Raw genomic sequence first — 22315 nt, 5'->3', positions numbered from 1 at the left:
GGCAGTTGTCACATTGATACTGATTTCATTCACAATCATGTCGTTATGCACAAAACACAATATACCCCCAGCTCTATAATTATTATTACAGCAAGAAAAACTTTGATATCCAGCTATGTTATATAGGTTTACTTCACCACTTCCTATCCAAATCTCGCTAAGTACAGTAAAATGAATTTTAACTGTAAATCTGATTTATTTCAGCAATAAAACTATTAAAGTTAGCTCTCATGCTCCTTATGTTTGCATAAATTACATTAAAAACATTTTGTATTTTTGGGTGACACAGAAAAAATAATTAAAATCAACTATACATAAGACCAGTGCACTGCCACTGAAGCTGGTTAGATATATTGGTAACACTAACATAATCTGCAATTACTTCAGGTCTTCCTAAAGATAATAATTTTCACTGGGAAAATTCTGTCTTTTTACCAATAATAACATACTATAAAATCAGTTGTCTTAAACCATTAAAACAAATTCTTTTATACAGTTTTGTTTATAAAAATTGATAACCATTTGAGCTATTATCAATACCGAGGCATTTCTCACCGAAGACAGTTAGTTTTAAAAGTAAAGCTAAGCAATATTGATTGTAGGTTATCTATAGACTTACTTTTGCAATAGTCTTTATAATAGTAATTAAGCACAGACATTGAAAACCTATATATGATCTCTTCTACACTAGGCCAATGATGCCTATAAAACCTATTTCTAATATCAATTTACATAACAATATATTTTAAACACTACAAGGGAACCATACTCAAACATCAAATGCTAATCCACCTTTAAGCATAGAATGGTCATAGTAGAGAAAGTTTGATATAGATGCATCATAGTGGTGCTCTTTCTGTAGGCTACACGTAAACAGAGGCGTGTCAAAAATTATGTCATTTCTACTCGTTTGAAGGGGATTATGGGTGACGGCAACATAATTACAAAGATCTAGCCAAATGCTTCCATTGAAGGATAGTATTCACCTACAAAGTACCGATAGTAGGATCACCTTATAATATTTTAATGTACAATTCCGTTTAACTGTGTACAAAAATTTAATAAATTTGAAAAGTGGATTAATTTTTTTTAAGTGACAGTTTTATAAAAATAGTTTTAATCAATCCACTAGGAACTGCAGGTATGGAGAGTTCAAAATGTAAACAATTCTGTAATAAGTCCCAAATAAACCGCTGAACATAAACATGCAAAATTGTTATAGTAACCTACGTATATGAGACAAGCTTCAGGGAGTGACCGTTATTAAATTATTACATAAGGAGATGACATTTTTATAAATACAAATTTCACTATCTAGTTATTTTTTATGTATAGCCTTCTTTAAAGGTTCATATTTTTATTTTCAAGAGTTTTTCTGTGGGCCATGTTTATAATGTCCAAAATTATGCTTTACATTCCCACCACTTTTAGACAAATAACAAATATTTCTGCCTTTAGACATAGCATCAGGGGTTTCATAATACCAACAGCCCTATTTTAACACCTTAACGGGACCTAAGTATGTATTTTCATTAACAATTTCCGTATACAGAATCTCGTAGTATAAAGATATAAACGCTGTAAATATTTTTGACAATTCCTACTGCAGTTGTATATTATAAGCCTAAAATTGTATGCTTAAAGTGGTTTACAGGCTATAAGTATCCAAAGATACAAGAAATTGAATATTTATTTATATAATCACCTGCAAATCAGGACTGGTAAAAATGCGGTAACACTAAAGGTCTAGGTATCCATGGGTACTATAAAACTACTCATTGGAGTTTATAAAATAAAAAGTAAAAATGAAAGTCCAAGTATATTTATGGTTTATGCAATCAATAGTCTTAACGTTGCATCATTTTGACCATTAGGATACATAGATTATTTAAAACTAAATGTAAACTATGAACACTCGGACATTGAAGTCTAATCGCATTTACTGTAAAGATATATATGTACGGTTTATTAGGTTATAAACTACTGGTTCACAACTTCTAATAATATTATTTAATTTACACTTTCAGATAATCGGTATATCTAAAGTTTGTTGACTAAATGGATGTGGTAATATATCATCTTTTTCAATTGTAAACGTTATAAGCTAACTTAATCAATGAATATTTTCAAATTGGATTTTATAAAAATCAAACCTTAACGGTGTATGAAAAAACCTATTTCATAGGTATAATCAATTTGAATTATAAAACGCGCCTGCATCTGAAGGACGCAACTACCTGCACGCGGCCTCAATGTCCCAAGTGCTGGTTTAGACTCTAGGATCCGTACTAAAAGGATATGGGCTACATGAGACTGCTGTCGCTCAGCCAAATTCCCTGTAAGATTTTGTAAGAGTAACAATGTGATCTTTATTTAGAAATGAAACTTCATACAAACATTTAAAGTCTATAAGACATTTATTTCGTTTTCAAAATATCTTTGCGAAAGGCAAACAGACAGGCATGAATCAATTTTGCCAGTACACTGAATGGTATAAAAATATCTAAAATTCCAAGTTTTGAGCTCAATCAGCTCCCGAGATATAATGATGAAAGTTAAGCTTAAATGGCGCTCAGTCAAATACCTTGTAGGGGTATGCATTTTTTATCGAATTCGATATTTTCTTAGATATAAAAGATGCTTCATAGAAAATTACAAACTTAATTACGATAAGTTTGGGGACGGTCAGAAGTGACATTTTCATTCCCAAACTTCGATTGTTTATCAATGATAAATTTATTGAAATAACTTTTTTTACATGTGTTTACTATTTATGAGTTGTAGGGGAAGAGGTGTATCTATAAGAAGAATGAAACAGTAGGTCTTTGTAAGCTAAGAAAACACAGCTTGTATTTATTTTCTAATAATTTTAATGCAATGCATTTGTGAATTGTGCAACACGATACAATACTTTATTTTCTGTTACGTCCAAGAACGGAAAAAAACATGAAGTAATGATTCAGGGATAAAAGAGTCTTATTACGTTAGAAGAATAAATTAAAAACATAGAAATAGTTCAAAGTCATTAAAAAACATAAAACATATAATAAAAATCGTGGACATGTAGTTCCGTTTGTAAAATAATAACTGCCATGTCCTATTCTGATGAGCGTCAGAATGGGCCAGGATCGTCAGAAAGGTAGCACTTACGTATAGAAATCGTCAGAAAGGGAGCAGTTACTTACGTATATATATATATATATATATATATATATATAAATTTTGCCATTTGAAAATGTTTTTAAGTTTCGTGCTAAAGAATTTACTTAGTCTCTTCTCGACTTATGATATTACGACAAGACGCACATCGAAAGTCAATGCATATTATATCTATACTCCATTATGTGTCATTTTAACTTATGTCATTGTAATCGGTTTCAGAAACCACCAAGTTCTCTAGTTTGCCTTTAAATAAATAAAATTAAACTTCCATTAGCTAGGTTTGCTTAAAATTGTAAATTTAAGCCATCTTTTTAGGGTTTCCCAGTTTCCGGATAAGTTATACGTTTGAATATAGACTACCTTTATTTTCCGTATCCTCGAGGTCAAATTTTAAATGTGCATCCAAATTTGTTAAAAATCAAAGAAATTGTTTCATTAAAATGAGAAATTTTATTAAATTTGTAGGAAAATGAGCGATAAATACAGGAATCAAAGATTTAAAAAAATTAACGATCCACCAAATATCTGCTAAATAGGTGGCCAAATCAACCAAGACACATCTACAATCTGTATCTTTTGTAATAGGTGCATGTACTTCCGCAATAATAATGAATATTGAATATTAATGTGCCAATCAATCGTGGGATTCTCCCTACCGTATACTGATGGCAGGGTAACCAATAAATATCCAACAGTAACGTAAAATAGTATGATCACTTCCCGTATATGTATGTAGCTTATTTTCTATATTCAGAGAATCAGATTTATTTATTAGGAGTGACTATCCTCCTCGGTAGGTAACCTTCCTTTTATTACAGTGTCTGGTATGTGACAAGTCTTAGACTTGATTCCTGGAATATGGAGTCATGTTCATCCAAAGAAAGTTGACGATGAAGAAGCTCAAAACGAAACATTTACATCGTTTCGACATTAGAGACATCTATAAATAGGTGGTTGTCGCATTTTGTCATCAGGTACACAATTGAGTGCACTATGATGTGATGGACACGATCTCTGAGCACGGTTGGAGCAACCGAGTTTTCTACTCGGAACGTAGCTATGGTAGGAAGGATTGGTTCAATTGAATTTTGAGTTTAATAAAAGGAAGGTGAACTGGAACTAATACACGCTTAGTCTCGATGATTCACAATCATGTGGAAACGCCACCACATCACTGTTGTGTACAAGACAACTCAAGTGTTTAATTACTTAGATTGGTTGATAATGTTCAAACTCTATCCTACCTTCTGTATAGTTGACTGTACTAATTTACTGATTTAAGCACTGTGTACCAATGACATTGAATATAACTATTGAGTTTAACTTAAGTTAAACCTTCCTTTTATTGCATTTAATTCTTTGGATCTCTTCAGACGCAGACTACTCCAAATTACAGGAGTCAAGTCTGAGACAGCGCCATATACTAGACGCTGCAATAAAAGGAAGGTGAATTGGGGTTACATTCAAAATTCAATTCATCATAGGTGCGTTACGTATATTTTGAGAAACCACAACATATACATAAAAAACCAGAAAATAAATCTTATATTCCTAAATGAGAAAATTAAAATAAAAGAAGAATTTATTGGTAGGTATTTATTGTAAGTAATCTCGCTTTTCTGGATTCTAGGACCTGAAAGATGAAACTCTATATTTTTAGTCAAGTAAATTGGTAAAAATATACACTTGTAAACACGTTTTCATTTGAATATAATATAGAATATAAGAAAGCTTATTTTTATATAGAAAATGACAGTTAAATACAGCATTATCGTTAATAAACAGACTGAGTTTTCAACAACACGTTGAAATAAAATGGCCACTTTCACCTACACTTTAATGTGTTTGATTCTTTCGAACTGTGACAGTGCAAAGAAACGGAAGTCTATATTCTCCTTCAAAGCTTATATCTATTCATTTCCAGACGTGAAAAGGCAATCGTAACTTTATTTAGGAGCTGCTTCCTGAAAGACAAATGACTTCATTTCTGTCAGAGACTGCCTTGACAATACCAGTTATAAATGACACTTCACAGTAGCTCGGCTCTGTGGTGTGACGGAGTGAGTTTACTTGTGTTTTGGTCCTGCTCGTTTCGATGAAAAATATATTACAATCAAATGTGTTCATACTTATAAGTTTTCTAATAGATTGCCCAACTTATTGTTTTAACAGAAACAGATCTGTATTAAGCTAGTCGAGTGCAAGTTAATTTAAAGGAGATGGAAAACATATTCAGCATAATCGTGCATTAATTTAAAGCCTATAATTTTGTTACATTCCTAACCTTATAAAGCAATGTTTTATTTCATGGCAGCTTAATTTTCCCTAACTGATGGAGAGTTCTTAAATAACCATTGACTGGTTCTCAAATTATCCACATCGATTATCCGCAGCAATGAGCGAAAATAGACAGGAGGTCTCGGAAGCGCGCCCCTCCCAAACTCGGAGCAAAGCATAAAAAAACAAGTGGGGAAGAGAGACAAAATTTCCAGTACATGATATTTATAATTAGTTAGATGGCAAACATTTTCATACAAAAATACAATTACTGCAGAACCACGGTGCACCGCGTAACTTAAAAACTAAATAACAAAAATAAATAGAATTCTAATAATGACAATAACATAATAAATAGAAATTTGACATATAAATAACATAAAAAATAGAAATTTGGTATATAAATAACATAATAAATAGCAATGTGGTATATAAATAACACAATTTTAGGTACGGCAGTAGTAAATTTTTAAACTGGTAAGTATTATGAACTGAGGGGAGGGAAAAGGTTGTAGAATTTCTAGGCCCACTATTTTTAAAAAGTAATTTGGTTTCAGGTTTGAAGCCAAAAAATAAAAAAATATATTTAAAGCCGATTTTCGAAGGAGGCGGGGGCTTAGTTGCCTCCACGAATCCGAATTAAAGATGAAATCCTCCCCTTCAGATCATGTCACTAAACTAAATACATACTAGTCTTAACACTGGCCCTCCTCCAGATATAATATCTGGCAGCGCTCCCTAAAACCCAATCCTCTCAAGTTCAATACAAGAAGAAGTAAAAAAAAAACATTTTAGATCCAAACTTGTTCCAGACGAAATGAATACAGACAGTCCAGTTGGATGACGGTTCAGTAGCGCTGGCAGGCCGCGGGCATTCAATTTTAGTTTCAGTAGTTTCATTGGGCAGACTCGCCACACCAGTCCCCGCTGACGGCACTCACGGGGACCCTATTGAATCCCAACATAACCAGTAGATATTCAGAAGAGTTTATGTTATATAATTAAGTTTGCCACAGAGTAAATATAAAATATTTACATTTAACAATTAAAAATAACAAACTGTAACTAACAGTACCTTTTAGGTATTGAAAAACTGTTTACCGAAAATAACTCAAGACACTAAGTATTATAAGATACACTACTTGGTGACAATATTAAATATTACGTACAAAACAAATTTTCAAATATTTAAACATTTACTTATAGGCTAGAACAGCCATACTAAATTATTCAGCTTGGTAATTTACTTGTAAAAATAATTCACTATATTTTAATCATTCTATAATATTCATTGTAAGGTAGGCCCAATAATAATTATGTAATTTACAAATAATAACAGTACATTATTTACCAAATAACAATAATTAAATTAATAATCCGTTCACGCTACTCTAAGGCAAATAATTAATTAAACAATAAAATAGAAATCATGAATGTTGCCACCCAATTTTGCACGCGACACAAAACACGAGGTAACAACATTTGCAAAGTCTGTACCGTCTCGCTTACACTAAATAAAGGCAAAGAGTGTACACGGAAAAAATAATTTCCGTTTGCCGAACGGATTAGTTAGAAAGCACTAGTGCAAAAAATAATATTTAACTGGCAAGTTAAATAAAGTAACAAAATTTAGAACGTACGAAAGACAGGATAGAACACTTAGCGACTCGAACACGTGCACAAGGAACACAAAATATAAAATAATAACTAAGCAACTTTTAACTAAACTACGAAAATAAAAATATATGTCTGCGTGGGAGAGAAAAACCGCCAACAAAATTAAGTTAAGAGAGTGAGAGAGAAAAACATTTACCTGCCGAAAGTAGAAGAATTAGCCAGCCATGGGCATCAGGACGAGCAGTTGAACAGCCAGAGAATGAAGTCGCTTCTGCCGAACGTGTCCGACCGCTCCGAACAGAAGCCGCTGCCGGTAAACAGCTGGTCCGTAATCAGTCAAGGTCAACCACCTGACCTCGACCAATCAGTCCATCCAGGCAGAAAATAATCAATACTTTGACGGAGTGACTCCCCCACCGACTGACAAAAGTGGCCGAGGTGGGAAAGGTAAAAGACAAAAAATGTCCAAACTGAGCCCCGGCTCAATATCGACGGCAAGGTTTATAATAATCTCTTTCTTTACTTAATTTATTTTTATAAATGTCTCCTCATCAAGTTGCAAGAGTTGTATGATTGTTGCTATTAGTTTTAGTTTCTAAAAGTGTTATGTCTTACTTAATTTCAGTAGCTTCATTACTATACTAACACTAAATATTGCAGGAAATGCAACACTGTAACATATTTAATTAAATAATAATATTTAACGATTTTGATATTCATAAATAAATGCCAAACTAGTACTTGTATTTGATAACTTTAATTAGAACACCATGCAATTGCTGGCTGTAAAGCAGTTGCCTTTAATGACACCCTCGTTAACCAAGAAACTAAGACAAAGCCTTCTCTTGTAGACTTGACAAACTCCAATTCGTGCAGAACTGTTGTTTGCTGTTTCAATGGTTTTGACATTAGTGTTAATTAGTTTTCGAACATTATGTATTATATTAAATTAATTAACTGTTCTTATTTTTTGCCCTATGGATAGAAATTCCCATTACTAAGAACTTGAACATTGGTTTATTAAATTCTGTATGAAGTATTCATTAACACATTCTTTATACTAAATGTTATTATAAATAAAGTTTTCAAATAAAATCATAGACGATTAATGTTTGCTCAATGCTATTTTATAGTTTTAATACAATCAAATGATTAATAACTACAGACATTCTTTGTTCACAGGACTAGCGTACCACAGTTCAACTATAGTTCGGAATTGGACTTAGAGAAAATGTCTTTAAACAGTTCTGCGCACTGTTTAAAATACTCTCGACAGCCAATATCTAGTTCCCGGTCCACTAAAGGTCAGCAAATAGAACTGGCACGGACTTGCTCTGCATCTACTGTACACTAAACTGATAATCCGAACGATGTACTAAAATTATTTATTAAGATCACGACTTTAAGAGCAGATACTAATCAAAAGAACGAAAATCGTTGAATAAGTATGAAAAATTATGTTTAAAATAAGGAAACGTTGACTTTTCAGTCTATTTCCTTTGATATTGACACGACACTATCAATAATATAATCGTTTTGGGATTATATCCTTTAGAAATCATCCCAGTACTTATCAAGATAAGTTCTTTGATAAATACTAATCTTTGGTAACGGTATTGTTCCAAAGACTCGGTGATCAACACCAGACATGAAGGAATTTCCACTTATTGCGGGTAAGTAATACTTGGGGGTTGGTTATCATTCGCCGTCAGCTGTGCTCTAGCACTGACTCAGTAAATCAATACCAGACTTGAAGAAATTTTTCGATATTGCTGGTAAGTAATATCTTGGGGGATGGTTTACCATTCACCGTCAGCTGTGCCCCAGCCCTGACTCAGTAATTAATACCCAGACTTGAAGGATTTTTTTATATTGCTGGTAATTAAATATCTTGGGGGATGGTTATCGTTCACCGTCAGGTGTATCCCAGCACTGACAACAGCGTATAGTTAGTTTTCGTTTTACCTTATGAAAATAAAAAAGGTTTTTTATCAATGATATAGCAATAATTAAAATTGATTTTTTGGAAGTGTAAACCTAACTAATAGTTTCTAAGTTCCCGTTCCAATGAAAAAATCAGTAAATCAATCTAGGCTCATTATTTATTTAGCAAATATATATATATATATATATATATATATATATATATATATATATATATATATATATATAATTAGTCTCAATAGAAAGGGGTATAACGTGTTTAGATTTCTACTGCTTCCTTATTTTCGTTATGTGTACATTGCAATCAAAACCCACAAGGTTATTAAAAAGGTACTACTGTTAGTGCACCATAAACCATATACATAAAGATTGTTTGTCTATTACGACAATGTTTGTTAGTTATTGTTTTAGTTTCAAAAGCACGGCTCCATATTGGTTATACAGGGTGTACATAAAGTCCTGCACGGGTATAATATTTTTCTGAACGATACCAGATAAATAAATAAGATTTGGTTACATCAATACTACACCTAAAAATCTACTTTTTGAAGGAACTATCAGTTTTCTGTAATATCATGGGACGTCCCGCAAGGAGTCAGAAGGAAATCTTAAATAGGAGCATAGGTCAATATGGACATCATTTTAAAGGGCTTGTCTAGCAGAGTTTAATGCCGCAAACCGCACTCAAAAAGATTGAATCCAGTACAAAATGGCGGCTGTTCAAAGATTTTACTTGGTTACATTTTATTAGTAGCCATAACCCCAGTAAAGCAAAACTGCAACCAAACAAATACTGCAGCTAACAACTACATTATGCTGGTCAGTTGTACAGAAGTGAATTATGACATTAGTTATCCTCAAGGGTTATAAATTTGGTCCTAATATATTGATAACGGTGGGAAAACCAGATAACAGTAACAATTAGAAATCTTCTTATCTTTGGGTCGCAGTTAGGACTTTCCTATTAGCCAGTCTATTCATAGTAGGCTATTTCTAGTTTTCTTGTTTTAGTAGTGCTGTCCATCCCTTTTATCAGTGCGGTTTAGTACAAAAGAGTTTTGTCGTATTGCTTGTAGTTCTTCAACTACACTATGTCGCTTGACGAACGTGAACGTATGACACTTCTTATGATGGTTAGTTGGGGAAATAACAGACGATCACACGAAGAAGCATGCCATTTATTTAATAACTACTTTCACGAGAGGCAGCCAATTTCTAGAACAACTGTAGGGAGAACTGTTCAACACTTTATGAAAACAGGATAAGTGTTTCCGATCGTTATAGGTCGCTGAGATTTCTAATTGTTACTGTGACTTTATGTACACCCTGTATATCTGGTTTTCTAAATCTAAAACGCTCCTAAATCATGCTATTCCAAAATTTCGTAATTACCTCAAGATGAGTATTTAAAAAAAATATTAAAACAATTTTTAAATTAATAGGCTTGTTTATTAAATATTGATATTTTGTGCATCTGAAATAATGTTATTTCGATTTCATAAACTATAATTATAAATAAATATTAAATAAATGCTTAATATTGCATAAAATTCAGTGCTGAAAGGATAGTAAATTCTACAGAAATAAATTATATTACATTATTAAATAACTAATAAATATTCAGGCAAATTTTGCCTGAAATCGCAGTTATTGAATCGTAGTTATACAGAAGCAGTTCAACTAATATGTTGAGCTTAAAAGCAACAACTGAGCGATGGGGGGGGGGGGGTGGGGGGGGGGGGGGGTGGGGGGGGGGGGGGGTGGGGGGGGGGGGGGGTGGGGGGGGGGGGGGGTGGGGGGGGGGGGGGGTGGGGGGCTTTCCCCCCTTTTCAAAAATTTTTTGAAAAATTTTTTGGAACAAAAAAAATCACCCCAAAACTTTTAATAGCTTTTAAAATCCAAAGTTTATTTTTTTAAAAACAAAACCCCTTTAAAACACAAATCAACAAAACCTTAAAAACCCCATCCAAATTTGTTTGAGATCCGTCCAAAATAAATAACTCAGACCAGTAGTTTTCATTTACTGCTTGATTTCAATTCAAGTTTGTGCTTTCGGAGGTTAACCAATAATATAAACTTGATAATACTATAAACCACTGGGGCCAAATTTTATTGAGATCCAACAAGGATCCCAAACATTATATTTATTGAACATTCCTTTTGTCATGGAAATCCATTTGGGCTCACTATTTCAAAATTTCTGTTTAGTTTCTTCAAGAAAAAAGTTTCGAGATAAAATTTGGAGAATATTTACAGAAAATGTGGCCTATGTTTGCATACAAAGGAAACAATGAACCTTTTCACTTCATGAGAATGTTAGGGTTCAGTTGTTTGAGCTATTAATAGAATAAACATAATTTATATGAACTTTCCCTGATAAAAAATCGTGAATTTACAATTTAAACCTACGATTTAAAACACTGTCTAATGTCTAAAAATGTGATGCTTTTATGAGAAGGTATCAAATATCAATACCGCACGGATCACATTTTATAAACCAATTCAAAAATTATTTTAACGTAATAAATTTAAATTACTAGTAAATGCAGTAACAGTGAAGCATTAGCTACCTTGGAGACAAGCGAACGACGGTTCACCGCTCAGTTATAAATACAACAGTTATTGGAGTCTCACCACTTAAAAAATTCCTATAACTTACGGAGAATTCAAATTTTTAGAACGTAGGCTTATATATGGGAATTTTAATAAAATCACCCACATAACTTCGTAAGTTGTCATTGTTTTTGATAAGCTGGTTTTCTATACTGTTACATTGAAAATGCTTATCCTGTGTATAAATATGGTGCGCAAGTGTAATATTCTGATTACATTTAATTAAAATGCGCAATTTTTCAGGGATATTCCTTATAAAACTTGTGCTGGTATTCACATGGATTTCTTAGATAAAGGATTCACTTCTAAGCAGGATTGCAAACAAACTTTCTCGTATATTCAAATCTAGTTATCATGAACTGAAGATTGCATATGTATACGTTTTGATCTGTGTTTGATGAAGAAATACTTATAATTTAAAACAGTTATTGGAGTTAAATTCACCATAACCAATTTCCTGTAACTTACGGACAATTTCCAATATTTAGAACATAGGCCTTATTCGAGATTTTCATTAAATAACATTTTTATGTTTACCATTGTAGTTATTCAACGCAGTTTGGTATCAAATATAATCATACTGACATTTAAAAACATAATTAGGACACTACATACCAAGGTACGATTCAAATTATGTCCTTATGCCATATTATGTCCCTTAATACTTCGTAAGTTTGCCATTGTATTTGATAGGGTGATTTTCTATACTACCACATTGGAAAATGCGTATCCTGTGTTTAAATATCAACTACAATTCCATTATTTATAAAACTACGAACTTTAAATTTCTTAATGTATATTTTACATGATAGAGTGCTTCTTTTTCACTGTATTTGAAATAGTTTTTTATCGGAACTGAGTAAGAAAAAGAAACAAACAATATTCGTAAACATTCTCTTTTTACTAATGATCTTTTTAATTATACTAATCTTGCTTTATTGCTTAATTTATTTTATTTGAAATAACTTATGTAATGTAAAAAATCACTTTTCTAACTGTATGTATTGTTAAAATGTCTTGTTTACTTATATTTTCTTTTACTGTTTATAAAACATGATTACATTTAGAGGTACTGCAATAATGAAAACACGTCTGTATAATGTATAATTTAACCGTAGAGTACATGTGGTTTGGCTTTCATTCACTTGCATTTTCTAAAAATTTGTTTTTTGACTCTTTAGTTTGTTAGATTTTGAAATTGGTTTATTTTTGACGTGACAACGTCTTAAATTAGGTTGCGGCTCGTCGAGTCACTCCATGAAAAAGTGTAACGCCTCGGTAAACGTTACGATGCCCGTCCAGTGGGTCCGCCGCCGCACGGGATCCGCACGGGATAAAGCAGATAACTGTGGGTCCGCCGCACGGGATAAAGCAGATAACTATGTTTATTCGTGAAAATTTGGAGTGCTTAGTTCGTCATTTACAACAACTACAACAATAAAAGGTAAATAATTGTACACTGATATTTCATTATCGTAAACTATGATTGATTGATTAATTTGTTAGATTGACACAAAAGTTTGAGAAACTGAGTTTAATAGGTGAGTTGATAGTGTTATAAATTAGTTTAAATCACTCTGGCAACTCAAATTGTAATTCAGATGTATTGAAGGATTATATAGCTAGTAAACAATTAAAATTTATACCAATCTAACCTGTCCATAATTCTGTCTGAATCTACGAACTAAATCAGTACCGCGCGTATTGCTAGTCAAACATTTAAATTTTGCAATTTAAAATAAAATTATAACCTGTCATAACCTTAGTCCATAGGGGAGGGGAACAGTGCGACCAAACAAATCGTAACTAAAGCGACCATAGGGGTATCACCATATTTCGGGGGTGGCGGAGTTAGGAATTTAACTGTGTTTAGCAAGAATTTCAAATTCCAATTTTAGTAGTAATGTGTTTTATTCCAACTTTACCATTTGTACAATAACAAATTTTAATTAATTTCAAATTATGTACAATGTTTTAGTAAACAAAATATATTTCTATAGTTGTTTAAAATTTTGTGCAATTCTTATTTTCATCATTTCAATTCCTTGTTCCTATTGTGCAATTTAATAATATTCATATCAATAAATATTCTACCGAGGAAAAAGACGTTTGGTCACGTAAAATCTTCGCCCGTTTTAAAACCGACTTTACAGGCAACCATAATTTTTTTTATTTAAAAATATTTTAAATCGGTGTATTAACGCTAAATCAGTATTAAACGAATTTTGAAGTAGCAAAATAAATGTAGTTTAATACATGTACAAGTATACTGTACTTTATATTGTAAGGTATAGCAATGAACTAAATTTCGATGACACACCTTTTTAAAATATTATCATAATCCCAGTAAGTTTTGTCAATATTGTAAATACACCCTTACAGTTGATAAATATCCAAATATCTTTTGGAATAATTAATATTGATCAGAAAAACAACACCATGTTCAATACTAAAAATAAAATAAAATAATGTAAATGAAAACGTTAGTAAACAGTAAGTTATGGCCGTCAAAGATGGTGCTAGATTATAACTTCCTTACTCAAGTCATTCTGCGAACTTTATGGATAAAGAAAACTAATTTCAAAGAAAATTTTTCTTTAAACAGAGTCTTATGAATGTCACTCTGGCAATGATAAAAGTTTTAATTAATAAGAGATGATATTTCTTGTCAGTATTGCTTGATTTAAAAAAAAAATTATATTACCATTCGTTAATCAATTAATTCATATATATATATATATATATATATATATATATATATATATATATTACATCATTTACTCCACCTATAAATGTACTTTTTTCATAACTGCCACTTTTTGTCATGTCAAGATGATGGCCCGCAATGAATAGAAGAAACTCTTAAATGAGAGCACATTACATAAAATAAAATATTATAATTAAAAATCGCTTAATCTCAAATGCCGACCATAAATACTTTGAAAGCAATATTTTTTATTTATTTATTGGAAGCAAAACTGTTGACAGCTAAACTATGAGTTCATTTTTTAAAATTAAAAACACAACATCCTATGCAGTATCATAAAATTATTTACTTAAATTAACCAGTTATTTGAATATAATGCAAATATCAGTATAGTAACATTAGCTCACTTTACATGGCAGAAGTCAAAAGAGACGAATCCAAAATATTATAGAATTAATTTTTTTAATAAAGCTTCAAATTTGTGCACATAAAAGCACTATACTAGATATTTCCTTCCTTTGGTAATGAGGGACGGTATATTTAAAGATGATATAAGAATTAAATAGAGAAAACGAGCATTGAAATGACTAGACAAAGCATTCGCATTCGCTCGATGACTGCAAATTGAGGGCACAAATGAGCACATTAATCCTGTGACCATTGCAAATAGAATCACAAAGCAATGCGTCACAAACAACGAGCAATCTGTTTATAATATTAAACCAGCGAGAGGACGGTGGGTCCGTTTTGCACTGATGAGGGACACTATACTGATTAGGCACATAAATATTGATATTTACTCTCATATGAACTAAGGAAATAGAATTTAATAGGAAATAAATATTGAAAATTGTATTTTTACACTACCGCATTGGTGGAGGCCCGAAAAGTTGACATGCATTTCCTGTCAGGAAATTAAACTAGTTTCAAAAACATTAAGTGTGCACACAAAGTCATGTCAAACTTTGAAATGACTTTATTCATAAAAGTATATGAAACACGACAATGGTATTAATTGGTTTAAAGGTCACTTAAAATAGTTTTGTCAGTTTTCTGAGCTCGTTAGAAGCACTACGAATCGCCTTTCAGACGTGAAAGAAACTTAGATCTCATTGCATATTTGGATCATAAATTTTAGTGTAACTGAATCAGTCGCAGCTATGATTCATTATTTTAAGCAATATAAACTACATTTTTGACATAGCCCCATTATTATAAATAAAGAGGTAAGGTAGGTTGAGCGTCTAACCACATGGCCCCCGCCCACCTTCACCTGTCCAACGTCTAGGCGAATTACCGTTCAGAAAATAAAGAACAATTTTGCTATAGTAAATAAAATCATTTTAAATGTTCAATTTGTATTCTAGCACATCGAATAAGAAAATTGGTTAACACCGTGTTCAGCAAAGCAAAATGTACCGATACACGGTCTCTGGACAGAGCACATTTCATTTCATTTATTTTTTTTCCAAACAATACATAAAACACATTTTGACTTTACATTAAACTGTTATTTTAGGAGAATCGAGCAGATGTTCTACAAAGGCATGACGATTCTTACTTTCCCATATATGATCGTTATGGTAATGCACTATACCATACATACTTGCAATATGGTTACAAATACGTATTTCAAGGGTTAATGAGAATTCTCTTTTCTCTGTTGAAAAAAAAAAAACATTTCTAAAGTGGAAAGATTGTTCAGAAAACTCTTGTTAGTTAAAAAAAAAGAGATAATATTCGTGTTAAGAATGTATCTAAGAAAGATGGTCTACAAGGAGTTCGGCAAAAACATGTTTTACAAGTGTATACATCTTAATTATTTTCCTCAATGTTGTGATGTTTCGTTCAATTCTTTCTTAATAATGCTACCTCAATAACTCGACAGTTACCTAAATGGTTTTTTGGCGCTTGTGGCTTAATCATTCGGTCGTTATAGTATCGGGGAATATAATTTAGCCTCATTAAAATTAAATCAGATTTTAAAAACAGTTTAAAATAGAAAAGTATTTACTTATACGTATCTAATAAACCAATATATACTAGATGTAAAACAATCTGTGTCCATATTGCCAAACTTTTTCAATTTAGATTAAGACACGACATAAACGTCTTATTAATCTTTCCACAGCAAGAAATACAACAATACCTTTATGAAGTATTTGTCTGGTCTTTGTTCCTTGATATTAATGAGAGTTAATTTGTAACTTAGTTTTGAGAAACGAGTTTATCGCTGCGAGGAAACTCAGAACCTGACTTTGGTGGTCTTACTTGGATCCCACATCAAAGGCTGGGTAGCTTTACAAAAAGAAATTGACCGGCACTAATATGACCCGGAAGTTTAATATGAGTATGTTCTAGAAATGAGTTGGTGATAAGAGTTAATATTGCTAAAATACGGAACATAGCAGTATAGAACATTCGTTTACCTTAATTTCATTTAATGGCACAGTAGGGATAAAAGTAAATATAGATTACAGTATTGATGAAAGTGGCAGAAAGGGGAATATGTGTTTTTGTTACTTGGTGTTTGTACCACTTAACCACAAACTTGTTTCCAATTCAGAAACTAACATGACATAAACCTCTTATTAAATATTTCACAGCAAATAATAAAAAATATATATATATTTTACAAATGTAAAAATTTTACAGTTCTATGTTTTAATTGTTTCCTAGCTGTTTACTGCAAAATTTTGTAGTCTAAGAGAGCATAGGTTGTAATACATTTATATATGAACTTGATTGAATATGGAATTCAATAATTTGTCCGAGACAATCATCGCATCGGCTTGCACTAAACTAAACATCATAGCTTATATGGCAAATTTGATCATGGGAGGACCGTGAACTCTCGAGGTTTCCAATATCACAAACACCTCAGGCTCCTCATGTGAAACCGATATTACACTCCATATCAGATGCGCAGGATCGTTTTCAAACAATAGCGACAGTATTTAGTTATTGCATAATATGATAAGTGTCCTGAATCAGTGTCATATTATAGTCAAATTTCATCAATTTAAATAGAATATTGATGTTATATCACGTTCTCATAATCAATACCTACTATTGCTTGCTTGAAAAGAAACAAAAAAACATTGTTCTATTACATGGATATGCATCAGTCCACACCACTCTTTCATCTATATAACCCGCAATAAACTTACGATTACTTTTGTTTTTTTGTTGTCTTAGTACAAGAAGTTTAGAAAGTGTATTTAGTTCTAAAAAGACCTTTTCGCTGCTACCAAACAGACAAGATATACGTGGGGTAAAGTTTGGGTAGGAGACGCCTCCTGTGGAAGGATTTTGGGCATTTATTTAACTCAGGCATGTCTTCTTGAAAGAAATGAAGGACAAACTGTGTACCAGCCTCTGCAGTTATAGCGGCAGGGGGTGGCATATACTTGTGTTTAAGCAAAAGCCTGTAACTCTTTGAGGCCCCACTAACTCCAACAGTCATTCCCCACAGTAGACAAGAACTACCAGTCTACCCTTCCATTCCAATATCTCGACATTTACGGTCAGTTTTGTGCCGGTCCTAGATACCATAGAGTTGTAAAGATTAAGGAAAATCGTTGCTTTTTGCTTTACCCAGTCTAAGTTCAACTAGAAAGGGGCCAGCCTCCTATGCTAACACATCCTTTGTTTACCGATATCCCAAGTTCTGCAGGTATGTTTATTAATAACCTTATACATAAATTATGCATAAATAAATTTTCTATAATCAGAAATGAATTAAATGTTGAATTTTGTGTATCTTTAACTGTAAACCACTTTTACCACTAGATCGAATTATTGCAACAACAAACCTCATTAGGTCATTCATAATATGTCTATTTGCATTTAAACTTATAACGTATTTCCATATGGTCTATACTAATCACAAATATTCAAACCTTAAAGTACTAAAAAGATACAATTAGTTTGTATTTAGAAAACAATTAATTGTGCTAAAGTTAGATTAATGTTCTTACCTTTAAGGAAAGAGAAATAAACAAAAGCATTTTTAAGAATGCTTTACACAAGATTAGCACAAATCCGAAGGTACAGCCATATCCTATACCGCACTTTAAGGGTTATTTACAATAGTGTAAACTCCTTTTTTTCAATATAAAATGTCAATTTCTATAAGTGTATATTTTTCACTTTCGTCACTCGTTTCTGTGTTCCTTTACTTCATTCAGCCGGGTTTGTAGACATTAAGCTGACAGTGAAAAAGCTTTGGTTAAGCTTCTCTCCTTATGACAAGCATTCAATACTTTACCTTTAAAACTCTAGAAAGCGGAAAGTGTGTTGAGGAGCGTTACAGAACATGTAGCTAAAATTTCGAAGAAATTGAGAAATACTATTAAAGGTATTGTAAATGTACAAAGTACAGAAAATTAATTACAGGCTCCAACGATGGGTTCCCAGAATTGGAACTATCGTTAAGTAAAATACAGAGCAATTTTAAAATTGTTATAAACGTCTGATAAAAGATAATTAAAATTTAATGTATTAATTGAATTTTGTATTTACAATAAAAATACAGGTATATGCACAATGTTTAAATGATTATGAGTCAGACTTACATTTTTGAATCAAAGAATGAACTAAACTACAAGATTTAAATTTAAACGTCAGTAAACATTACTACCACAGTGAAATTACTTTAAAGAGTTTTTAAATTAGGATTTAAAAACATTATTATGAGAATAATATAAATTTCTTTATACACTATAATACAAGGAATATCAATCACTGATATAACGTAATGAAAGGATGTACAGACAGACGAACTAAACCTGTGTAACTAAGTTTCAAGTCACTAGAATCTATGCAGTGTTATTATATAGGTGAACGGACAGACAGGCAGAGAGGCAAAATCTTGATATTAAGAAGGACCTGTCGGGTTTTTAACAATGGTTATTCAACACGTTAATGGGTTTTTTTGAAGTTGGCCTGAACAGTCATTCTTGAAGAATACTGCAAAGGAACCAATTTTGAGAAAAAGATTGAGTGTGGCAAACAGGGTGATTAACTGAGTTCAACAAAGTTTGCTCCAATAACAGCTGTTTCTGTGCAGTTATCGGGTGTCTAGATTTACGCCCCAATTCTCGTCCCCAGAGCTTGGCGTTAATTTCTTTGCCGGATATATAGTACTACAAGTATTAGTTTGGTTCAGTAAATTAACTTTTCTTTCATACTTCATAACAAGAAATTAACTTTAGTATACGTGTACTGTATTGATACTCACAAAATCATATATAGAATAAAAACTTAAAATGTAACCTATTCAATCTAATAAAATCTAAATATGTGTATTGCTTTAACCTTTAAGATGTTATTTGTTATATGACAGCCGAATTTTTAGCGTGTTTGTCTATGTATTCTCTTCTAGCCATATTTCATACCATTGGAAAAATAATATTTTAATCGTGATAGGAGCTACTCAATATATAATGCTTAAGTTTATTTCTTCCAAGTTGGATTGTAATATATTGTTGAAGAGGAGTTTAACTAGCTCAGAACAAGTTTTGATTTCACCGTTAACTACTTAGGAATGTTTTATTAATAAACCATCAAATATGGTTCCCTAACTCTGTTTATTGTGAGTTCTTGATAGTTACAAAAGAATTTCAACAATAAAAGTATTTTCTTGAGAATACCTGTGCACCTGGGCTCATAAACATTATTTTAAAGTCAAACATGTTCTCATCACGGAAAAGTTATACTTTCAAAATTCGAGTTCACAGCACTGCAGGGGGATTTAAGCTATTAGAGATTATACAAAGGACTTTTTCTTGCCAAAAAATCCAATACAATAATTTAATCTCACATTTTAGTACGTTACAAATACCATATGAATTGTGTACTTGTACACAATTTTTTAAGAGTTTCGTTTCTTTACTATTTTTACGTTACAATCATGGTTATCCATAAACCCAACTTAAAAAATATATGAATATTTTCCTTTTGACTTCAAATTTTATGACATTCTTCCTTGACCAAAGAGAAACCAAGTCTCTAGGAATTTTATCTCTAGAGATGTCGCACGGACGGAAGAAGGACAGACTTTAACACGATTTTAAGAAATAATTTGATAACTGAAAACCGCTTAGAGTTAGATCCACAAGAGTATGTATACATTTAAGTCTCTATCTACGTTAAGACTATACATAAACTGTTTTTATATCTTTAAATGCCACAATGAAAACTAATACCGATAGCACGATGTAATATTGTTGTCAAACTACATTTTGTTTAGATGTTCTAAAACACGAGTTGTAGCGAGGTCGAATGTAGAAGTAATACGCAATATCGATCATCCCTATTTTAGTTGATGGGTTCTGTCAAAGGCTCTCTCTATGATCAAAAGCAATCGCGAGTATGACACGGCCAGTAATAACAGAGCAAGTGTTGATGACGTCACATCACTCGCTATACTGTCTCTACCTTTGACAGTGAACCCACTGACCCATCACAAGCACTTGGGTGCTCCACTCGTATAATGCGTCAGTTGAGCTTTTTCAAAGACTTTTTGAACATTACCTGTAGTTCACGTTTTACTAATTATTTTGGAAGCTAATATCATAAAAGGATTTTCCAACTCAATAAAAAATTACAACCAAATTTTACGGAAAAATAGGTTTTAAATAGGGTGTATATATTATGTCTGGAAACACCCAAATATATCCTTTAATATTTTAAATATAAATTTGAAACCTCTTACAATCGTGATAGAGATTGGGCATCTACTTTTTGGAACAATGTTTTGTTATGTCACACCAACGGGGGACGTCCTGCCGAGGGTATCGTGAATATTCTTAATGGAAGCCTATACGTTGTGATACATAATTTTAAAGGTAATAGCTTACTGAATTGAATGCCACAAACCGCATCTCAAAGGAATTATTCTATCAGAAAATAGAGCATTTTTAGTATTGAAAATTTACTGATGTTCAACAATGTAATTCTAACATGGTTCTTGCCACAAAATGTGTTACACTAATTTTTTAGCATTTTTTAAATGTTCAATTAAAATAAAATAAACAATTTATTTTTAAGCTGGTTTCATTAGTACAAATTTACCAGTTTTTATTACAATGAATAAAACTTATGAGTCACTTTCTCTGATTACTTATGAATCTGTACTTGGTGTTTTCCAGTCAGCAGGAAGGTTTAAAGAGACAAAGGTCACTAGCCTATGAGAAACATTATTGTGTTATTAATCATCTGGTCTACAGGTTTCAGTTTGTTGAGCATGGAGCTTTCACTAGACAGGTCTAAGCTTGGGAATTACAAATGGACAAAGGTCATATCATTCCTGTCGAGTTAATCAGTGTCTCTGAAGCATTGCTGTCAACAAGTTATCTAATTACAGTAGTTCAGTTTTTATTTGGCATTTTAATGGAATTATCTGAAAGAGAACGAATTACTCTGTTGATGATGCGAGGATATGGCGATCGTCAAAGATCTTATCGGGAAGTTTGTAATTTGTTTAATGACACTTTCCCAGAAAGGAATCCCATAAGTGTTTCAACAATATCAAAAACTATTGAGCGTTTTGAAATGACAGGGAGTGTACGTAATCGGCCAAAGTCGGGTAGGATACAATCTGCAACAGATGAAGAACATGCACTAGATGTTTTGTAAACATTTATTGAAGACCCACATACATCGCTCAGAAAAGCTGCACAGCAACATGATATGCACCCTATGTCTGTGAGTAAGATTTTGAAAATTAATAAATACAAACCATTTAAAGTTCATTTAGTCCAAACAGTTAAGTGAGGATGATTACGACAGAAGAGTTGAGTTTTGTGAACTTGTGATGCGCAAATGTGATGATAATAGAGATTTTCTGACCAACATACTATTTTCTGATGAGGCAACTTTTTTTCCTAAATGGCAATGTTAACAGGCACAATTGCCGTTACTGGGCTAGTGAAAACCCACATTGGATTACTGAGTCCCATTCACAGCAACCACAAAAACTGAACGTATGGT

Source organism: Homalodisca vitripennis, chromosome 3 (genome assembly GCF_021130785.1).
Source record: "Homalodisca vitripennis isolate AUS2020 chromosome 3, UT_GWSS_2.1, whole genome shotgun sequence".
Taxonomy (NCBI): Eukaryota; Metazoa; Arthropoda; class Insecta; order Hemiptera; family Cicadellidae; genus Homalodisca; species Homalodisca vitripennis.
Note: the sequence above shows the minus strand (reverse complement) of the source record.